The sequence below is a fragment of the Lactuca virosa genome, chromosome 8 (genome assembly GCF_052849685.1).
Source record: "Lactuca virosa cultivar CGN04683 chromosome 8, Lactuca_virosa_CGN04683_v6, whole genome shotgun sequence".
In the NCBI taxonomy this organism is placed as follows: Eukaryota; Viridiplantae; Streptophyta; class Magnoliopsida; order Asterales; family Asteraceae; genus Lactuca; species Lactuca virosa.
In genome coordinates this window covers 269,516,267-269,537,919 of record NC_136433.1, presented here as the reverse complement: position 1 = coordinate 269,537,919, position 21,653 = coordinate 269,516,267, and the positions used below count along the sequence as shown (strand labels likewise).

The following is a 21,653-nucleotide window of genomic DNA, read 5'->3' as shown; positions in this document are numbered from 1 at the left end:
TTATAAACAACAGGTGGCAAAGCACCTCTTAATTCTCTCATACAACGCTTTTCGTGTTTCTCCAGTCTTGTTTGTTGTTCTCCAACAGCAGAAGTAGTTCCAGATGAACCAATATTTTGAACATTCGGTGGAGGTTGAACTGTTCCATTGATGCAATTCCACAACTCTTCATCCAGACCATTCAAGTAGTCTTCTATACGATCAACCCACTTATCATAGTATTCTGGAATAAGCATTGAAATTTTGGTTGATGATCCGAGCAGATGAGAATAAGAAGTCATTGTGTTCATGTTGAAGTTCGCCATTGATGAACACACGAGAAAAAAAATTCAGAAATCACAGAAAACTTGATGAATTTGATATTTGATCAAACGAATTGATCAGAAACTTATAATCGATCACTCGATTATACAATTTGAATGCAGGATCTAATCAAATCTGTAGATCAGATGTGATTTTCAGAACCAAAAGTGCAGAAACTTTTGAGACAAAAAAATGACTCAAAATCAGATGATTCAGAAAGAAAATTAGATCAATGCAGTTTGATTCCTGCTCTGATATCAATTGTAGTTGAATTGTATATGAGAAATCGATTAAGAACAAGATCAATCAATGTAATGAACTCAGAAAGTAAATAAGACTTTGAAGTTTCTATTACTCTCAATAAGTTTGATTACAAAAGTAGACTATGAAATCTGAAAAACTCCTAATCTAAACCAAAGCTCAGTCCCTATTTATAGGAAACATGAGAGCACAAAAAATACTAAGTCTGGAACCATTACCCTTCGTACAAAAATGACTTAGTAAATACATTACATCATAAATAGACTAAACACAATTCCACTCTTTACAAGACATCGACCCTTACAAAAGGCGCGTTTTCTTCTTCGCAGCTTGGGGGAAACGAAAATCCCAAAATTTTGAAAGGCCGCCATTTTATCCTCTGCCTTATTTCAATAGTTCTTCTCTCTCACTTATCAATACCCAAAAAACCTTAATATCATCACCACTCCTCATTTCTTGCAATCTACGACGCCGATCATGAAGTTCACAAAGCTTTCAAAGGATCCGGAATCGAGATCATTATCGGGCTAGGAATTCCTAAGAGATTCAAGGACAATCTAGGATCGAAGGCGGCTGTAACAAATGTTGTTCATGACATCGGTCACAGAAAAGGGAAATTCACCATTTTCATAAATTCATCATCCGCGAACCCTTAATAGGTGGCGTCTCCGGTGGAAATAAAAGGTGAAATTGAACTCTCCCGGAGAGAGAGAGAGAGAGAGAGAGAGAGAGAGAGAGAGAGAGAGAGAGAGAGAGAGAGAGAGAGAGAGAGAGAGACACTTGGGCCCAGACTTGCAAAACCAATATCATCATCTTGTTCTTCCATCACTAGCTTCAACAATGGATGATTTCCATAATCCACGAGTTCAGGTGAGTAAAGATACTACTAATGAGTAATGATATGTTTTTTTTTATCTTTCGATATGTATTTGTAGATTTCATTGTTGTATCATGTATGCATGTTTTTCAGGCACTGTTCGTACTTTGGAAAGTCAAAATCAGACCACCAACTACGAACCTCCGATCCCATACTCCATGAAAGATACGAACGACGAATATTTACCAAACCTGCGAATCGATTAAATTCCAAGAAAACGAAAGTAGTTTCCTCTAATTCCGAGACCGTGAACTGCGAATCTAATGACAATTCAGCGAGCCAAGAACACGAACATCTGAACTTTGATTCAGATTCGTGTGACTGATTTCGGATTCCAATTGCAAAACTCCGAACGAAAGTGTCGACTTGCGAACCAATCAGTGAGACATTCAATTACGTGCGAACCTTTGTTTGAAGTTAAAGCGATTTCGAAATCGAGTTCAGCAGTGCTCAACCTCAGTGAAAATTGTACATCAGAACTTCTACAACCTTACTTGGATGGGATTGTGGGGAAATTACTTGTACTTTTACAGGTATAAATAATTTGTAGTAACCTTAAAAGATATGAATATATGAATACTGAATCATTTTTGTATTTCCAGAATCCAAAGCAGATGGTGCAAGAGGGAGCTTTGACTGCTTTGGCATCTGTTGCTGATTCATCTCAGGTATTATTCATCTTCATATTCTCTCATTAACTTGTTTATTTTTTTTAAATTGGTTCTCACATAGTTTATGATTTTACAGGAGCATTTTCAAAAGTATTATGATGCAGTTATGCCATACTTGAAAGCTATACTCATGAATGCGACTGATAAAGCTAATTGTATGCTTCGTGCCAAATCCATGGAGTGTATTAGTTTAGTTGGAATGGCTGTTGGAAAAGATAAGTTCAAAGATGATGCTAAACAGGTATACTTATATATATTTATAAATATGTAATTCACAAATGTTTTTATTTTTTCATCTTGGAAACTTATAATTTATTACATGTTTCAAGGTTATGGATGTCCTTATGTCACTTCAAGGTTCCCAATTGGAGACAGATGATCCAACAATAAGCTACATGTTACAAGTATGCTTCTTTTCTTTTTCTGTTATTAAACTTAATCTTTTAAAACAAATTGAATTAAAGATTATAAATTTATAATTATATATTTTTGTTGTAGGCATGGGCAAGACTCTGCAAGTGCCTAGGGCAAGATTTTCTCCCTTACATGAATGTTGTGATGCCACCATTGCTTCATTCTGTTCAACTTAAACCAGATGTTACAATTACTTCTGCTGATGATTCAGACGATGATATTGACGAGTCTGATGATGAAAGGTGTGATTTTTAATAAATGAAATGTTTGAATGAGAGTTAATGACCATTTTACCCTTTGATATTGCAGCATTGAGACTATTACACTTGGAGATAAGAGAATAGGGATCAAAACTAGTGTCCTTGAGGAGAAAGCTACACTTGGAGATAAGAGAGTTAATGACCATTTTACCCTTTGATGTTGCTATGCTGATGAATTAAAAGAAGGGTTTTTCCCATGGAATCGATCAGGTGAAATGAAATTCCTCTTTTACCCTTTCTTGTTTTTTTACATTTGAAAAAAACCGGCTTAACTTTTTAATAAAAAACAGGTTGCCCCAACATTAGTACCACATCTTAAATTCTATTTCCATGAAGAAGTTAGGAAGGCTGCAGTTTCAGGTGAAATAAAATACCTCTTTTACCCCTGATAACTTTAACTGTTAATTTTTTATTTTCTTTCTGAGTGTTGACTTTTTCTTTGACTTTTTAGCTATGCCTGAGCTTATTCGTTCAGCAAAACTAGCTGTTGAAAAGGGGCAATCTCAGGGTCGCAATGAGTCATACGTAAAACAGTTGTCAGACTATATCATACGAGCTTTAGTAGAGGCTCTTCACAAGGTTATTTTCGTCATTCCCCCTATTTGTTGACTTCTGTTTGCTCATATGAATCTTTATTTACTGGATTTTGTCTTTTAGGAACCTGAGACTGAAATTTGCTCAAGTATGATTGATTCAATCAAGGGATGTGTACAAATCTGTGGGCCCCTTTTAGATGAAAATCAAGTTAGAAGCATTGTTGAAGAGATCAAACAGGTGATCACTGCCAGCTCAGCAAGAAGAAATGAAAGGGGCGAAAGGGTCAAATCAGAGGACTTTGATGCAGAAGAAGGGGAAATGTTGGAAGAAGAAAACAAACAAGAGGAAGAACTTTTTGATCAAGTATATGCTCTTATATTATAAAATCTATTTTTTTATAAATCTGTTTATGTTAATAAATTATTCATAATATTTTCTTTTTTGTTAAGTCTAGGTTGGTGATTGTTTGGGTACTCTTCTGCCTCTTTTTGATGAACTCTTGCCTTACTTGATGCCATTCTGGGTGAGTATTGAGTAACATTAATTATATTTTTTTAAATAATTATTTTTTCTTTTTTAGTTTTTATACAAATATTAAAAATAAGACTTACATTTTAAATTTAGGGCAAGGATAGGACCTCTGAGGAGAAAAGAATAGCAATTTGCATATTTGATGACGTGGCAGAGCATTGTGGAGATGTAGCTCTAAAGTAAGCTTTTTTTTATTCTTTTGTTACTTTAGTATTATTATTTAAAAAAAAAAATTATAATTTTATATCTTGTTACAGATACTATGAAACTTTTCTACCATTGGTGTTGGAGGCATGCAATGACACAAGCACAGATGTTCGCCAGGACATCATAATTTAATATCAAACTATTATCATTTTATATTTTTTATTTAATTCTAAATAAATATATTTGTCACCTTTCAGGCTGCAGTTTATGGTGTTGGAATTTGTGCAGAGTTTGGTGGAGCTGCATTCAGACCTTTTGTTAATGCTAGGATTTGCATGTGGGTGTTTCATCTTTTTCTTTTTTCAGTCCTTTTAGTTCATGTTTTACCTTTTCATACCTTTTTTCTACTGATGTAATGACTTCCTGCAACTATTCACTGCATGATGATCAAAATGTTGAAGGATTGAAAATTGCAACAGGACATGTGCATCTGCTCATGAATCTGATCGAGTAGTTCAGGTAGTCAGCAGTCAATGTAAGTTTCTTGATTTGTAACATCTTGTATTCAAGAAATAGCAATGTACTTTCCATACACATACACATACATAAATAGTATATTAATAATACTATAATGTAGAGTGAATTGGAGAGGGTGCGAATAGCTCTGGAGTTATAAGAGGAAAAGAAAGCTCAAGCTGAAAGAGATAAGATGTTGCAAATGCAAGTGTTGCATTTTTCATTTCAATTGTTAGTTGTGCTATTAATGATGGAAGCTGCTAATAAAGGAAATGGAAGAAGCTGCATGAAATAGATTTTTTGTATGAAACACATAGTTGATTAGATGAATGCAAATTTATATATTGTAAGAAATAGAATTGTATGACATTAAATTTTATGCAATGGATTGTATTTTTTGTATATGGTATTTTTTTTCTATTATGAGACATTAAATGCAAATTTAATTAAAAAATTAATAAATATATAAATATATATTTTTTAAACATTTAAATTTACGATACGCAAAAATGTGTGTCATCTTCATTTATGGCATGGCCTTTCTTGACAGGGGTTTTAATGATACGCATTGTGTGTCATAAATGCGCGTCGTCTATAGACGACGCGCAAAAGCGTGGCGTCTCTTGTTATGACAGGGCCTTTCCTGACGCGCATTTGTGCGTCGTCTGAGCATTTTACGACACGCATTGCGCGTCGTAAAAGGCTGTTTTTCTAGTAGTGTTTGGACACATTCATATGTGTTAAATTGTTTTGTGGTTTTAAGAAATAAGAACCTGGGGACTGCGAGACAATACTTGGGACGAGTATGAGTAGGTGTGAATGGTAGTAGAGGCCTATACTACCGGAAGCACATGACTCACGCTTGGACCAGGGAAAGTCACAAGGTTATCAAGACACTAGTAATTGATTCTGTTTTGTTCATGCCTGTCGTTACCATCGTTTCGGTAATGACTAAGAAGATGATTGTTAATCCGACCCTAGTGGTCATATCAAATTGAGTCCGACTAAGACTAGTATGTTACATGGTTCAGAGAACCAAGTCCGATGTAACATCTAACTTAAGCTAGAAGATTGAAGTGAAAGACAATCAAAGCGATCAGTAGAGGTATCGTGATAGTTGCTTGTAGCTAGGAATGCTACCTTTTAAGATGTGATTATATCACATTAGACAATGAAGAGAGGTATAGTTTGTTTTGGAAATTTGACTCAAAAAGACTTGAGTCTAAGCGTTGCAACATACGATGATAGGTCATTACAATATGACACATCGGTCCATGGTAGTAATCCTAAGATTGTTAAGAAGAAGAGGCAGTCTCTAGTAAGGATCGAGATTGTGACTTGAGGGTCATAATTTGGAGTCCAACGTGAGATAGGGAGCGGGTCCAAGATCGGGCACCGCCTGCAGTCAGGAAGTCTTAGAGTTAGATACTCATTCGAATAAACAAAGAAGTTACGATTATTACCTAGGATAAAGAGATAACATATGGAGTCATCATGTGAGCCCTGTTTCGTTGATGATTCCGGGACGTAATCATCCTAAGGGGGAGATAATTGTAACGCCCGTAGATCCGGGCTAGTCAATTTAGAGATAATAGGGGTCGAAAACGACTTTTCGACAAAATATTATTTATAATAAATAATCTTAACCAAGTTGTAGAATATGTCTCAAGGGTTCCGTACATATAAATAACGCCGAAATCCGAGTTATAACGAAGAAGTTATGGCACGTCGAAGTTTTACGGCAAAACCAACACGGCACCGGGAGACGTAAATAGTGAATTTATGATAGAGGACTTTTTAGCCTTAGTGATCTAAACAAAAGTTGTAGTATACGTTAAACCGAGAACATACAAAAAAAGAACGCCCAAATCTGACTTCGTATGAGGAAGTTATGAATTTTCTAAGATTAGGCATAGCAGTGCACGTCCCGAAACTCGGATTTTAGTTCGAGCGGTTTTTGGCCTACGCAACCTAAATGAGCGTTGAAGATCTCATTAATAGGAACTCAATGATAAAAAGACAGACGTAAACGGAGTCCGTATGAAGGAGTTACGAATTCTTCGCGGCCATTTAACAGTCTAATCTCCTCCTACTGTTAAATTTAATATCAGTCGAGAATTATCCGACGGAGTCTAAACGAAAGTTGTAGATCTTGTTTTACCTACGCGTGGATATAAATAACGTCGAAAACGGAGCTTGTATGCGAAAGTTACGGGGTTTAAAAGTCGGCAGGGTGCTGTGCGAAATCGGGTGACGTGGCTGAATATGGGCCAAGGCTTTCTCCCCAAGGCAAGCCACCAGGTGGTGACACCTGGCCATGGAATCGACGAGTAGGACCTCCTACTCGACGAGTAGAGCAGGATTCCAGCCTATAAATAGACGTGTCGCGTTCCCTCATTCTTCACACTTTCCCAAACTCACATTCTCTCTCTACTTTCTCTCTCTAAGCCCCAAACCCCCCCCCTAAAGTCTAGGTAAACCCCCTAGCACCCGAAGGAAGCCCCGAGGCTTCCGAAGCCCCAAGAAAAGAGCCATTCGGCTCAGAAACTCTGCTCCGGCGGAGCCCGGTTTTGAGAAAACCCTTTGTAAGTGAGCTATGCCTACCCTATCTTTAGTATAGCTTATGTTATAATATAGCAATGTTATTAGGACCTTATAATGAGTATTTAGGCTATTGTTATGAGTTATATAAGTGTCGTTATAATGTCTTTTTAACCACTCGCGATACGGAGAATCTGGTTCGGAGGGGCGCTTGGGTTGCTGGATTCAGAAGTGCTATACGCCAAAATGATCCTGCCCTCCGGTGTTCCATGTCTGGCCCCTGTCTGTACATAGTGGGTGAAGAGTATTGTTTAACGCTTATATAATGGTAATAATAGCTATACTATTAATTAGTCTCGTCGAACATTAGATTAAACTCTAGTGGTAATGATACTAGGTTCTGTCAAATGAGTTGTTTTAAAGTAAACGAAGCGCTGTCCGAGTACCGAGTCACCACCTTATCAAGTGAGTGCATAGTTACTTTCATCTTACACATAGATATGAAGTATTTAATATAAATTACGTGCTATGTGTGAATCTTATCTGTATACTTGCTATCTATGCTGGATGAACAATTTTATAGATGTTTTAAATGATTTAAACTGTATATATATTTTATATCTACAAAATATGTTGGGTAAACATGGGTAGATGAAATATGAGTCGGATGATGAGGTGAGAGGTGAAATAGACCATGAGGTGATGGTGAGAGGTGGACGATGTGAGAAGCCTTTTACCTAAATGCTGGCCCCGTCATCTAGCAGAGTATGGATGACAATCGAAAATGATACTGTCCATAAACGAGATAACCCTGGCAGCTGTGCCCGAAGGACAATACCGGCAGCTGCGCCTCATAGAGAATGTCACAATTCTGGTAGCTGCGCCTAAGGGATAGAACTAGCAGATGTGCTTGACAGCTGTGTCATAGGCAATGATGGACTTCGTGCCTACTCCTTAGGATAATCCCTAGGAATAAATGAACGAGAAATAGCTGATTCTTAGGGTAGATCCTTAAGAGTAAAGAAGATAATTGGGTAATTGGGTTGATTGTTTGATGTTTAAGCATAATAATTATATTATTGTGGGTTGAAAACCCTATGTACTCACCAGGTTTCTCAACCTGACCCACTCAGTTTATTTGTATCACAGGTGTCTATATGAAGTTACATTACACTGAGAGATTAAGGAGATGTAAATCACTAGTGATAATGAATGTAAGTTCTGTTTATGCTTATGTTTCTGTATTGACGATGACATCCCAATGTTTTAAATATGAATAAAACACATTTCTTCGGAAATGATTGATAACGTATTTATCATGTTTTTCTGGGAACAAATTCCACCACACTTTTCTTTAAAAGGTTACTCTGATTTTCAAACAAAGCATAAACAAAATCGGTCTTTTCTGGCCGTGAAAATGGGGATGTCATCCCAATGTAAGTTCTGTTTATGCTTATGTTTCTGTATTGACGATGACATCCCAATGTTTTAAATATGAATAAAACACATTTCTTCGAAAATGCTTGATAACGTATTTATCATGTTTTTCTGGGAACAAATTCCACCACACTTTTCTTTAAAAGGTTACTCTGATTTTCAAACAAAGCATAAACAAAATCGGTCTTTTCTGGCCGTGAAAATGGGGATGTCACACGGGTGTTACAACTCTCCCCACTTATTTTAGACTTCGTCCTCGAAGTCTGCTGCTGCGTCTGGGAAAAGCTCGGGGTAGTGTTCCCTCATCTCGTCCTCCGGCTCCCAAGTCCATTCTGAGCCCTTACGGTGCTGCCATTGCACCTTCACCAGCTCAACTCTCTTGTTCCTCAGGTCCTTCGAATTCCGGGCGAGGATAGCTACTGGTCGCTCAATGTAGTTCAGACTGTCATCCACCTGAATATCCTTAAGAGATACCACTGCAGAGTCGTCTACCAAGCATTTCCGTAGCTGGGAGACGTGAAAGGTGCTATGAATCTGACTAAGATCGGCTGGCAGATCCAGCCTATACGCCACCTTGCCCACCAGGGCAGCAACCCTAAAAGGACCGATGTATCTAGGGCCTAAATTGCCCCGCTTCCTGAACCGTATGATTCCTTTCCAAGGTGACACCATCAGGAGTACCATATCCTCGTCCTGGAACTCCAGGTCCGAACGACGCTTGTCGGCATAACTTTTCTGCCGACTTTGAGCAGTCTGAAGCCTGCTTCGGACATGCTGGATCCTCTCCGTCGTCTTGAGTACAACTTCGGTACTCCCCATGACTCTCTGCCCAACCTCACCCCAGCAAATCGGGGTCCTGTACTTCCTCCCGTATAACATCTCGAAGGGAGGACGATCGATACTCGCGTGATAGCTGTTGTTGTAGGAGAACTCAGCTAATGGAAGATAGGTATCCCAGCTACCACCGAAGTCTAAGACACATGCCCGCAGCATATCCTCCAAAGTATGGATGGTCCGCTCGCTCTGACCATCCGTCTGCGGGTGAAAAGCGGTGCTGAAGTGCAGACGAGTACCCAACTCGTCGTGGAATTTCTTCCAAAATCTGGAAGTGAACCGCACATCCCTGTCAGAAATCACGGAGACGGGCACTCCATGTCGAGCTACAATGCTCTCCTGGATCGGTATGAAATGGGCACTCTTGGTCAACCGATCCACGATGACCGATATGGAATCCACTCCCCGCGCGGTCTAGGGAAGTTTGGTGATGAAATCCATGGTAATATCTTCCGATTTCCACATGGGAATATCTAGCGGCTGCATCTTGCCGTGTGGCCTCTGGTGCTCGGCCTTGACCTTCCTGCAGGTCAAGCACCGCTCTACATACCAGGCTACATCCCGCTTCATGCAGGGCCACCAGTAATCAGGGCGAAGATCTCGGTACATCTTCGTCGCCCCTGGATGAATAGAAAACCTAGATTTATGCGCCTCCTCCATCAGAACCTGGCGCACACCTCCATGATAGGGAACCCACACCCTACGATGTAGTGTCAACAACCCACGGATATCGTAGTCGAAGGAGGAAACCTGTCCCACAATACGCTCGCTCTTCCGATGTTCCTCCTTCATAGCCTCCTGTTGGGCCTCTCGGATCAGCTCTAGAAGCGGAGTCACCACTATCATCCGCAAGAAAATGTCTCTGATCGGGGCCGCCTTGCGGCTAAGAGGATCGGCCACGACATTGGCCTTCCCCGGGTGGTAGAGGATCTCACAATCGTAATACTTCACCACATCTAGCCACCGATGTTGCCTCATGTTCAGATTCGGCTGATCCATAAGGTACCTCAGACTCTTGTGATCCGTGTAAATGGTACAACGGACCCCATAGAGGTAATGTCGCCATATCTTGAGGGCGAAGACAACCGCCCCCAACTCCAAATCGTGCGTCGGGTAGTTCACCTCATGAGGCTTCAGCTGCCTCGAAGTGTAAGCGATAACATGCCCTCTCTGCATCAATACTGCACCCAACCCTGAGATGGACGCATCACAATATACCAAAAAATCCTCCACGCCCTCTGGCAGGGCGAGGATCGGCGCCTCGCATAGTCTCTGTCTCAATGTCTTAAACGTTGCCTGCTGCTCAGGCCCCCAGCGAAAAACAACGGCTTTCTTCTGCAGCCGGGTCAGGGGTACGACTATCTTGGAGAAATCCTGAATGAATCTCCGATAATAGCCCGCCAATCCCAGGAAACTCCAAATCTCAGATGAAGACTTCGGAACCTCCCATCTCATCACAGCCTCTACTTTGTCCGGGTCAACCAAAATATCGTTCTGGTTGACAAGGTGCCCAAGAAACTGCACCTCCCGCAACCAGAACTCACACTTGGAGAACTTGGCGTACAAGCTCTCCCTCCTCAAGGTATCCATCACCTCCCGCAAGTGATCCTCGTGCTTCTCCTACATCTTGGAGTAAACCAAGATGTCATCGATGAAAACTACCACAGACCGATCCAGCATCGGTCTACATACGCGGTTCATGAGGTCCATGAACGTGGCAGGAGCATTGGTGATCCCGAATGGAATCACCACAAACTCATAGTGGCCATAGCGAGTCCGGAACACAGTCTTCTATACATCCTCGTCTCTGTACTTCATCTGATGGTAGACTGAACGTAAATCTATCTTGGAAAACCAAGATGCCCCCTGTATCTAGTCAAAGAGATCATCAATCCTCGGGAGTGGGTAACGGTTCTTCACTGTTACCTTGTTCAGCTCCCGGTAATCTATACACATCCGATGCGACCCGTCCTTCTTCTTCACGAACAGAATCGGGGCTCCCCAGGGTGAACTGCTCGGTCTGATGAATCCTTTGTATAACAGCTCCTACAGCTGTGTAGACAACTCCTGCATCTCGGGAGAAGCCAACCGATACGGTGCTTTGGCTATCGGGGCCGCACCGGGGACCAGGTCAATCCTAAACTTCACCTGTCTCTCTGGAGGTATCCCATGCAACTCCTCTGGAAAGACATCCGGATACTCTCGCACCACTGGCACATCACTCACAGTCGCTTGACCCTCCTCCCGAGTATCCATGATGTAGGCGACATATCCGGCGCAACCCTGCTGAAGGTAGCGCCTAGTCCTCGTTGCTCAGCATAAAGTTGGTCCATGCTGTGGCCTCTCGCCCCGAATTACCAGCTCTCCCCCACTTGGGGTCCTGACGCGTACCAACTGTTGCGCGGAGTCAATTACAGCCCCATTAGGGCTCAACCAGTCCATACCGATGATGACCTTGTTCCCACGCAATGGTATGGGAACCAAGTCTACCAGATAGCACTCCTCGAACAACCTCAAAACACAATCTATGAAAACCTCTGATGCTCGAACTGATCGGTCGTCAACAATCTTGACCTCTAGTGGGCAATCCAACATGCCCGAAGACTCAGGGAACCTCTTGCTAAGTGCAAGAGAGACAAACGATCGGGTAGCACCCGAGTCGAACAACACCTGAACTGGGATGCCGTTCACATGGAACGATCGTAAATAAAACACATAACATGGCACATAAATATCACAAACAACATATAATAAAATCTAGGGAGAAGAAATCATACCCGTCACCACATCGGGTGTGGCGCGTGCCTCCTCGGTAGTCAACTGGAAGGTTCGGCTCCTCACCACTGGAGCCTCCGACTTGCCCTGCTGGCCATCAGTGATCCGCAGGGTCGCTGGAGCTGGCGCCGCCACTGGCGCTGCTGCTACTGTCAATCTCGGGCAGTTGGCCTTTTTATGGCCTCGCTGGTTGCAGTGAAAATACAGCAACTCCGATGTCGGAATGGTGGGGGTAGGCGCTGTACAATCCTTGCTGAAGTGCCCCGTCTTGCCGCACTTGTAGCATCCCGACCCCCCAGCCCTGAATACTCCCTCATGCGATTTGTCGCATTTCCCACAGCGGCCCCGGCCCTGCTGGCCCTTCGACCCAGCGTCGAATCCCTTGGGTTTCTTCCCTGAAACCCCAGTCACACGCTCAGTCTTCGACTTCCTCTTCCGGAGGTGCTCTATATCAATCTCCCTCTCCCTCACCCTCGCAATCATGGAATCTAGTGTCGGGCAGGCTAGTAGCTGACATGCTCCCGTATGTCAACTCTCAACATATCATGATAGCGGGTCTTCCGAATCTCCTCATCTCCTGCATACCGAGGCACCAGTAAGGCCCTCTCCCAAAACTTGGCGGTAATCTCCGCCACTGTCTCAGTCGTCTGTCTCATATCAAGAAACTCCCTGGCCAGCTGCTGAAGCTCCACGACCGGCACAAACTCAGCCCTAAACCTAGTCACAAAGTCAGACCAAGTCATAGCGTCAACGGCTGAGGTTCCCAAAGAATCACCAACCGACTCCCACCAATCTCTAGCCCTTTCCCTCAAACATCCAGCAGCATACCGAACCTTCGACCCGTCAGGGCAGAAGCTAGTCAACTGAGCAGACTACATGTCCACAATCCATCTCCTGGCAACAATGGGATTCTTCACCCCATGGAAGTCTAGCGAACCGCATCCCCTAAAGTCCTTAAAGGACACTGTGCGCGCCCCTGACTGGATAGCCGCTTAGTCACTCCTAAACTCCCTGAGGCGATCCTCCATCAGCTCAATAATCCCTTCCTTGATCGACCCGAATATCACCGGGGTCGACTCAAGGATGCCTCTAGTGATCTCAGAAGCAATGAACTCACGTAGTCCCTCATCAACTGGCTCGTCACCGGATCCCGAACCTGATCCTAAGCCTGATCCTGACCCTGAACCTCCTCCTCCTCCATGTCACGTAATCATCACTATTCTGAAACAAAACACATAATTTTCAGGGTCATACATAACCTCGTGAGATCTCACACACTACAAGTTCCCTGGTTATATCTCGGCCCTCCTTGACTTGAGTACAGATCCTCTGCTTTCAGTAGTACGGGCCCATTCTACCTTACACATCTATCCGTACTTTCCTCAAGGATTGCCTTGACTTTACCAAGTCCCTTCTACTACTACTGCTCTCTGCACTAATCTCATCCTAGGCTTACCCTAGGGTAACTCTGCGACCTACTCTGCTTTCAGTAGTAGGGAGAACCATCTTTAATGGATCCAACTTCAATGATTGGATCAGAAACATTCGCACGACCCTTCGATATGAGGACAAAGAATATGTCTTAGACATGGAGCTGAAGGAAATTGATGAGCAAACTGCTACTCCCGAACAAATTGAGGAGTACCGGGTTCATGAGAGAGACGCGACAAAAATGTCATGTATAATGATAGCTACAATGTCTGCTGAGGTACAAAAGTCCTATGAGGACTTCTGGCCCTATGAAATGCACCAAGATTTGATGGAAAGGTACCATCAATATACTCGGTAGGAGAGGTATGAGATCATAGCCTCCATGATCACCACTAAAATGAAGGATGGAGAGTCCATCACGTGCCACTTGCAGAAAATGCAAAGATATGTGGACCGCTTGCTAAAATTGAATGTCAACTTTGATGAAAAATTAGCTATTGATATTATTCTTCATTCCCTACCTCCTTGTTATGATCAGTTTCGTATGACCTATCATTTGAACAAGGAGGAGGTCACTCTTAGCAAACTTCAGGGACTCCTCAGAACTGCTGAAAGCAACATGAAAGGCAAATTTGTTGCTACTACTCCTACTCCTACTGCTACTGCCCCTGTCCTGGAAATTGGACATGGTAAGGGTAAAAAGAGGAAGGCTCCTTCCAAGGGAAAATCCCGGGATGGATCTTCTTCTAGCGGAACCAAAGTTGGTTCTGTTATGCCCTCTACCAATCCAAAGGAAGCAGAGTGCTTCCATTGCCATGAAAAGGGGCACTAGAAGCGAAGTTGCCCAAAGTACTTGCAGGATATTAAGGATGGGAAAATCAAGCCCTCCTTTGCAGGTAGTTACACTATTCATTCTAATGATACATCACATGCTATTTCTTGGGTCCTTGATATAGGTTGTGGTATTCACATTTGTTCTGATTTAAAGAGACTAAAAAGAAGTAGGGATGTGGAGCAGGGGAATATAAACTTAATCATGGGAAATTGGAAAGTGTCGCCTGTGACCAAGATTGGAGTTTATTCTTTATTGCTTACTAATGGTTTAAAATTATATTTGAATAATTGTTGTTTCTCGGCCGATATGGCGAGAAATATTATTTCCTTTCACATTTTGCATAAACAAGGTTTTACCTTTGCTTTTAATAATAATAATGGTGGTATTTATGATTATTATAATGGTGTCTTTTATTTTGAAGCTTTACCTTGCAATGGTGTGTATGAAATTGTGAATGTTGTAGATAACCTAGGAAATAATGTGTTACATATTGATTCATCGAATGATTTGGATAAAGCATGCTTATGGCATTGTCGTCTTGGACATGTCAACAAGAAGCGCATAGGCCAACTCCAAAAGGCTGGAGTCTTGGAATCATTCGAGTTGAAATCGGATGATGCTTGCGAATCTTGTTTACTTGGAAAGATGACTAAGTCACCCTTTACTGGTACTTGTGAAATGGGTGAGGGTTTTTTGGATCTCATACACACTGATGTGTTTGGGCCCTTCAGATCCGTCAGAAGAGATGCTAGCCGCTTCTATGTGACTTTTACTGATGATTATAGTAGGTATGGCTATATCTACTTAATCAAGGATAAGTCAGAAGCCTTTGAAAAGTTCAAAGAGTTTAAGGCAGAAGTGGAGAATCAATTGGGCAGGAAGATAAAGGTACTCCGATCCGATCGAGGAGGAGAGTATCTTAGTATCGAGTTCCACGACTATCTTAAGGAATGTGGAATTGTTTCACAATTGACACATCCTAGGACACCATAGCTGAATGGTGTGGCTGAGAGGCGCAATCGAACATTGTTGGACATGGTTCATTATATTATGATTCGAGCTTCGTTACCAATCTCATTTTGGGGGTATGGCTTAGAGACTGCCGCCCATATTCTTAATCTGGTCCCTACCAAAAAGGTTTCCAAAACACCTCACGAGATGTGGACTGGGAAGGTTCCCACTTTAGACCACATCAAAGTTGGGGTTGCGAGGCTTTTGTGAGGCGCGAGACTCACGACAAGCTCGAACCTCAGAGTGAGCGATGTATTTTCATCGGCTACCCACATAAATCATTTGGATATCTCTTCTATCGACCAAGTGACAGTGTTGTCTTCGTCGCGAGAAGAAGGGTCTTTCGTGAGAGAGAGCTTATATGCCAAGGGGACAGTGGGAGGCAAATTGATCTTGAAGAACTTCAAGAGGCAAGCGGGAAGGAACCTCAAACACTAGCAATCAACCCGAGGAGGAAACTCCTATTGAACCTATTGACGAATCTGTACCTCTGAGGCGTTCCACCATAGTTAGGACTGCACCTGAGTTTTATTATGGTTTCCATATTACTACAGAAGGTGATACATTTATCAGTGATAGTACATTGGTAAATTTGGATGAGCCTAACAACTACAAGGAAGCCATGACAGGCCCTGAGTATGCTAAATGGAAAGAGGCTATGGATAGCGAGATGGATCTTCAAGAAGAATATCGGAATGGATGGAAAAATACACCGATATAAGTCGCGACTGGTTGCAAAGGGCTTTACTCAAACTCAGGGAGTTGACTATAATGAGACCTTCTCACCAGTAGCAAAGATTAAATCTATAAGGGTTATGTTGGCCATAGATGCATTTCATGACTATGAAATACGGTAGATGGATTTCAAAACTGCTTTCCTTAATGGAATGTTGGCTGAAGATGTTTACATGAGTCAGCCAGAGGGTTTTGTCAATGCAAGATCCCCTAATAGAGTGTGTAAGCTTGAGAAACACATATATGGATTGAAACAAACATCTCGCAGTTGGAATATTTGTTTCAATGAGAAAGTCAAAGAGTTTGGATTTTCGAGAAGCGAGGATGAGTCTTGTGTGTATGTCAAGGCTAGTGGGAGCATAGTTAGCTTTCTCGTGTTGTATGTGGATGACATACTACTCATAGGAAATGACATCCCGACCTTGCAGGAGGTGAAGTCCTGACTTGGGAAGTGTTTTGCTATGAAGGACCTTGGATATGCTACCTATATCCTAGGGATAAGGATTTTTAGAGACATGAGTAAGAAACTAATAAGTCTTAGTCAAAGTACCTACTTGGACTAGATGCTAAAGCGTTTCAACATGGAGAACTCCAAGAAAGGTGACTTGCCTATCCAGTGCAATACCAAACTGAGTAAGACTCAAAGTTCAAGTACAAAAGCTGAGATAGCAGAAATGAGCCGGACACCATATGCTTCCGCAGTTGGTTCAATCATCTATGTTATGACTTGTACTCTCCCTGATGTGGCCTTTGCTTTGAGCATGGTCAATAGATATCAAGGGAATCTTGGTAGAGCTCACTGGACTGCAGTTAAGAACATTCTTAAGTACCTACGGAGGACTCAGGATTGGATCCTTACCCTCGGTGGGTGTAACGCCCGTGTTTCGGGGCTAAGCATTATTAGATGATGTAATAGTCTAGGTCAACTATTGTAAATATTTTTGAAGTAATAAAGATGAATTATTTGAGTATTATGTGATTTATGTGCTTATATATATTTGATTATAAAGAAATAATAAAAATAAGCGTCAAAATTAAAGTGTGAGATAAACCCGATAACTTTACATAAAATTGTAGTGGTCGAAACAAGGATTCCGGAGATATAAAGAACGACGAAATCCGAGTTATAACGAAGAAGTTATGACTCGTCGAAGTTTCGTGACGGAACCGGCACGACATCGGGAAGCGTAAATAGTGAATTTACGATAGAGCGACTTTTAGCCTTAGCGATCTAAATGAAAGTCGTAGAATATGTTAAACCGAGAGCATCCATAAAAAGAACGCCCAAATATGACTTCGTATGCGGAAATTATGATTTTTCGAAGTTACAGCTTAGCAGTTTACAGCCGGAAATTCGAATATTAGATCGAACGGTTTTTAGCTGACACAACCTAAACGAGAATCGAAGATCTCGTTAATAGTAGCATAACGATAAAAAGACAGACAAAAACAGACGTTGGATGAAGAAGTTATGAATTTTTAACGGACCAATCCTGTCCCGGCCTGTTAAAAATATAACTTTTAAAATAATGTCAAAATTAGCCGACGGAGTCTAAACGAAAGTTGTAGGGCATGTTCCTACCTACGCGTGGATATAAAGAACATCGAAAGCGGAGCTTGTATGCGAAAGTTATGAATTTTAGAAGACGGAAAGGCAAATTGCGAGAGTTGTTGCGAGCCTACGCCCCACGTAGAAGAGAAGAACGCCCCACGTTCGGATACTAGGACCGGAGATGGCCACGTCGCTCCAGCCGGAGGGTGACACGCATTTGTACGAACCTCGGATACCGCTCCCTCGTACGCCCATCGTTCGCATAAACGCGCAGCGTAGACCGAGGCTTTAGCCTATATAAAGGATGCGAGGGCAGCCGGCCTTCTCACTCTTTTCCACTCTCTTTCTCTCACTAGTTTCTCTCTCTAAGATCCCTAAACCCCCCCTAAAGCCTAGGAAAACCCCCTAGCCCCCGCAGGAAGCCCCGGAGAGCCCGAAGGCTCCAAGAAAAAGAGTTTTTCGGTTTGAAACTCTGTCCGCGCGGAGCCCGGTTTTCAAACAAACTTCCCGGTTTCGTCAAAGAAGATTATTTTAAGAAGCGAAGTGATGTCCGGATCACTCCGTATCAAGTGAGTGTACAGTCACTTTCATCTTACACATAGATATGAAGTATTTTATATAAATTATGTGCTATGTGTATAAATATGTTATCTGTTTACCTGAGATGTTTGTTGGATGAAAGATCTATACTTCTTTCTTTCAGATCTGAAACTTTTTCCTTCAGATCAACACTTTCTCACCTCAGAACTAAACTTTTTCTTCAGATCTAAACTGTATACTTTGAGATCTATGTTGGATGAAAGATCTGAACTTCTTTCCTTCAGATCTAGACTATATATGTATTTTATACTTTAAAAGTTATGCTGGATAAAAGATGTAAGCTTTATTTTACAGTTCTGGACCATGCATGTATTTTATATCTACAAATATGTTGGGTAGAACATGGGTAGATAAAATAGTTGGTGTGTGGTGAAATAAAATGATGAGAGGCCTCAATGTTGATGTTGATCCAGTCATCTAGAGGAGTATGGATGACGACCACAGACATTTTTCTAGGAAGTCCAGTGGAACGCTAGCAGGCTCGCAACCTGTAGGTGTTTGTGAACGAAGTGTTCACCGGTGTACTCCATCCCCCCATGGTTGCCTTACGAACATATATGGCTGAGAAATACCCTTAGCAGTAGTGTCCATCCCGATGAAATTCCTTAGGATAGGTCCCTTATGAGAGATGCTTTAGGGACGTAAGGTGAGGATAAAGGGAACAAGTAATCGGGTTAAATGATTGTTGAAAATAATAAACTTATTTATTGTGGGTTGAAAACCCTATATGCTCACCAGGCTCCGCAGCCTGTCCCACTCAGTTTCTTGTATTACAGGTAGTGGCAAAAGAATAGTTGGATGATTTGACGAGAGATTACGGATTTGAGGCCAGATAGTGTTTTGTGGCCTAAGATGTTTATTTCTTTTTAGTTTATGCTTATGGTCTGTATCGATGATTGACATCCCGAGTTTTTGTAATGTAATGGAAATACATTTCTTTAAGAAATGCTTCGATAAAATTTATATCATATTTTGTTTTGGGAACAAATTCCGCAATACTTTTCTTAAGAAGTTACTCTGATTTTTATTAAAAAGCATAAACAAAATCGGTCTTTTCTGGCCGTAGAAATGGGGATGTCACAATTGGTATCAGAGCATTAGTTTAAGCGAATTAGGAATTTGTAGGATTTCTAGACTTAAACTTAGAATGCTAAGCGATGATCGTGAGATGAGTGTCTTCCATATTTTAGACACAAGCACTAGTTTATTTTAGGAAAGATGCCTAAAATGCTTTTATGTGCTAAATGCTTTATGTTTTCGTTATGTGCTATTATATGTTTGGATCTATGGTCTGTTGCCGACCGGATTTGGAAACCTTATGTGTTTAGGATTCTAAGTGTTCGAAAACGATATTAGAACTAGCATGTAATGTTTCGGAGTGATGAGGGGAATTTAAACGTGTATCATAAATAATGATCTAAATTCACCTAATTTGGTGTATAGATCGAAATGGCAAGAACCCGAAGTGGAGCTGGAAACGCAAATGGAAACAGGAATCAGCAGCCTCGTCCCGAAGTGATTGAGCAGGTGCCGATAGTCGAGGTTGCACCTAAGCTAGTCACAATCGCTGGAGTTCAAGCCATGATTCAGGCTATGATGGCGGAACAGAGGGAAGAAATGAGACATATGTTGCTGAATAACAAAAGTGAACCTTCAATGGCTGTTGAACAACCAGAACGAAATGACAGAGAGTCGGAAGAAGGGAATAACAGCCGCACCGTCAGTCAAGTGGAACCTCCAGTGGTGAGAAGGAATGACCCGGAGAGGGAAATCGACCGAGATGGACGTATGTATAAGAACTTCTTGGGTGCCAAACCACCAAGTCTTTCTGGAAACCCAAAGCATGTGGAGATTATGGACTGGATCTCCGCAATGGAGATGGTATTTGAAAGCTGCAACTGTAGTGATAAGCAGATAACCATCTTTGCGGTTCGACAACTGAAGACCGGAGTATTGAGCTGGTGGAAATTGTTGGCGGATACGATGCCACGAGGAGAAGCCTTGAAGATGTCTTGGGAAGTGTTCCTGGAGCAGTTGAAGATGCAGTACTGCTCCGAGATAGATCTGATCGATCTAAACAATGAGTTCCAAAACTTGAATAAAGGGAAAATGAGCATTGATGACTATGCTACTGCGTTTACTGAGAAAATGAAGTTATTTACATACCTGGTGCCGACTGAACTCGCCAAGATCGAGAATTTTTCTAACGGATTGCCATCAGACTTTGGCCCAACAGTCAAAATGGCAAGCACGCTGAAGGCAGCCGTTAGAGCAACCAAGAATGTTGAGACCCAACTAAAAGAAAGGGGCCTAGAAAGAATTGAGGCAGTAGAGAAAAGGAAGTTCGAGGGCTCTTCAATATCCAACAAGAAAAGTAAATCCTCGAAGTCTGGTTCGAGAGGAGGAGGAGGCGAAGCGAAATGGTGTGAAAAGTGCAAAAAGAAACATCATGGGAAATGTGACGGGGAGGTCACTTGTTTTAAATGTGGGAAGCCTGGGAACTATGCCAACGAGTGAACATTCAACAGGAAAGTTTGTTATGGTTGCAATGAGGAAGGGCACCTTTTGAAGGTCTGCCCGAAAAAGAAGGAGACAACAAGGCCTAATGTCCCACCGAAGCCAAAAGCCAGAGCTTTCCATATGACACTCGAAGCCACGAAGGAAGCAGCGGACGTCGCTTTAGGTACCTTTCTTGTAAAGGGATTGCCTGCCAATATATTGTTTGATTCTGGAGAAAATTACTCCTTTATATCACATAAATTTGGTGGAAGACTAGCATTGCCTATAGAAAAACATGATGATGCCCAAGTTGTAGAAGTTGCCAGTGGCAAATTCATACCTGTTAGCAATTGCATTAGGAATATCGTCATCGACTTAAACGGAAACGAATTCAATGAGGAGCTGTTACCTATTGGGTCATGTGGTTAACCAAGAAGGGATCATGGTTGACCCAACAAAGATTGAAGCTGTGATGAAGTGGGAACGACCGAAAAGTCCTACGGAGATCCGAATCTTTCTGGGATTAGCCGGATATTACCGAAGGTTTATCCAAGGATTTTCTTCGATGGTTGCACCATTGACAGCTTTGAACCATAAAGGAGCCTCTTATACTTGGAATGAGAAACACGAAGAAGCATTTGAGAAGTTAAAGAAGAAGTTGTGTGAAGCACCGATTCTTTCTCTACCCGATGGAGTTGAAGACTTCGCAGTGTATAGCGATGCATCTGGAGTTGGGTTAGGTTGCGTTCTGACCCAAAGGGATTGTTGGGTTTTGAGCATTCTAACACTTCCTAAGTGTACATGCAACCCTAATAAACCTTGGATCTATGTTTGTCTAAGGTACATGCAAAATATTATTTTCCAAGGTTTATAACCTATCTAGCAT

General features: G+C 41.8%; 1 pseudogene across 1 annotated transcript; it reads left to right on the top strand.

The window, feature by feature from the left end:
* Window positions 1-1,404: 1,404 nt before the first annotated feature.
* Window positions 1,405-4,919, top strand: LOC145131509 (uncharacterized; annotated as a pseudogene). The gene is made up of 17 exons (XR_013717788.1): window positions 1,405-1,434; window positions 1,500-1,517; window positions 1,741-1,974; window positions 2,044-2,109; window positions 2,189-2,353; window positions 2,442-2,516; window positions 2,611-2,768; window positions 2,836-2,987; window positions 3,060-3,146; window positions 3,238-3,365; window positions 3,444-3,686; window positions 3,778-3,846; window positions 3,948-4,033; window positions 4,112-4,169; window positions 4,259-4,338; window positions 4,463-4,536; window positions 4,639-4,919. The product of XR_013717788.1 is annotated as an uncharacterized LOC145131509 (transcript).
* Window positions 4,920-21,653: the final 16,734 nt, after the last annotated feature.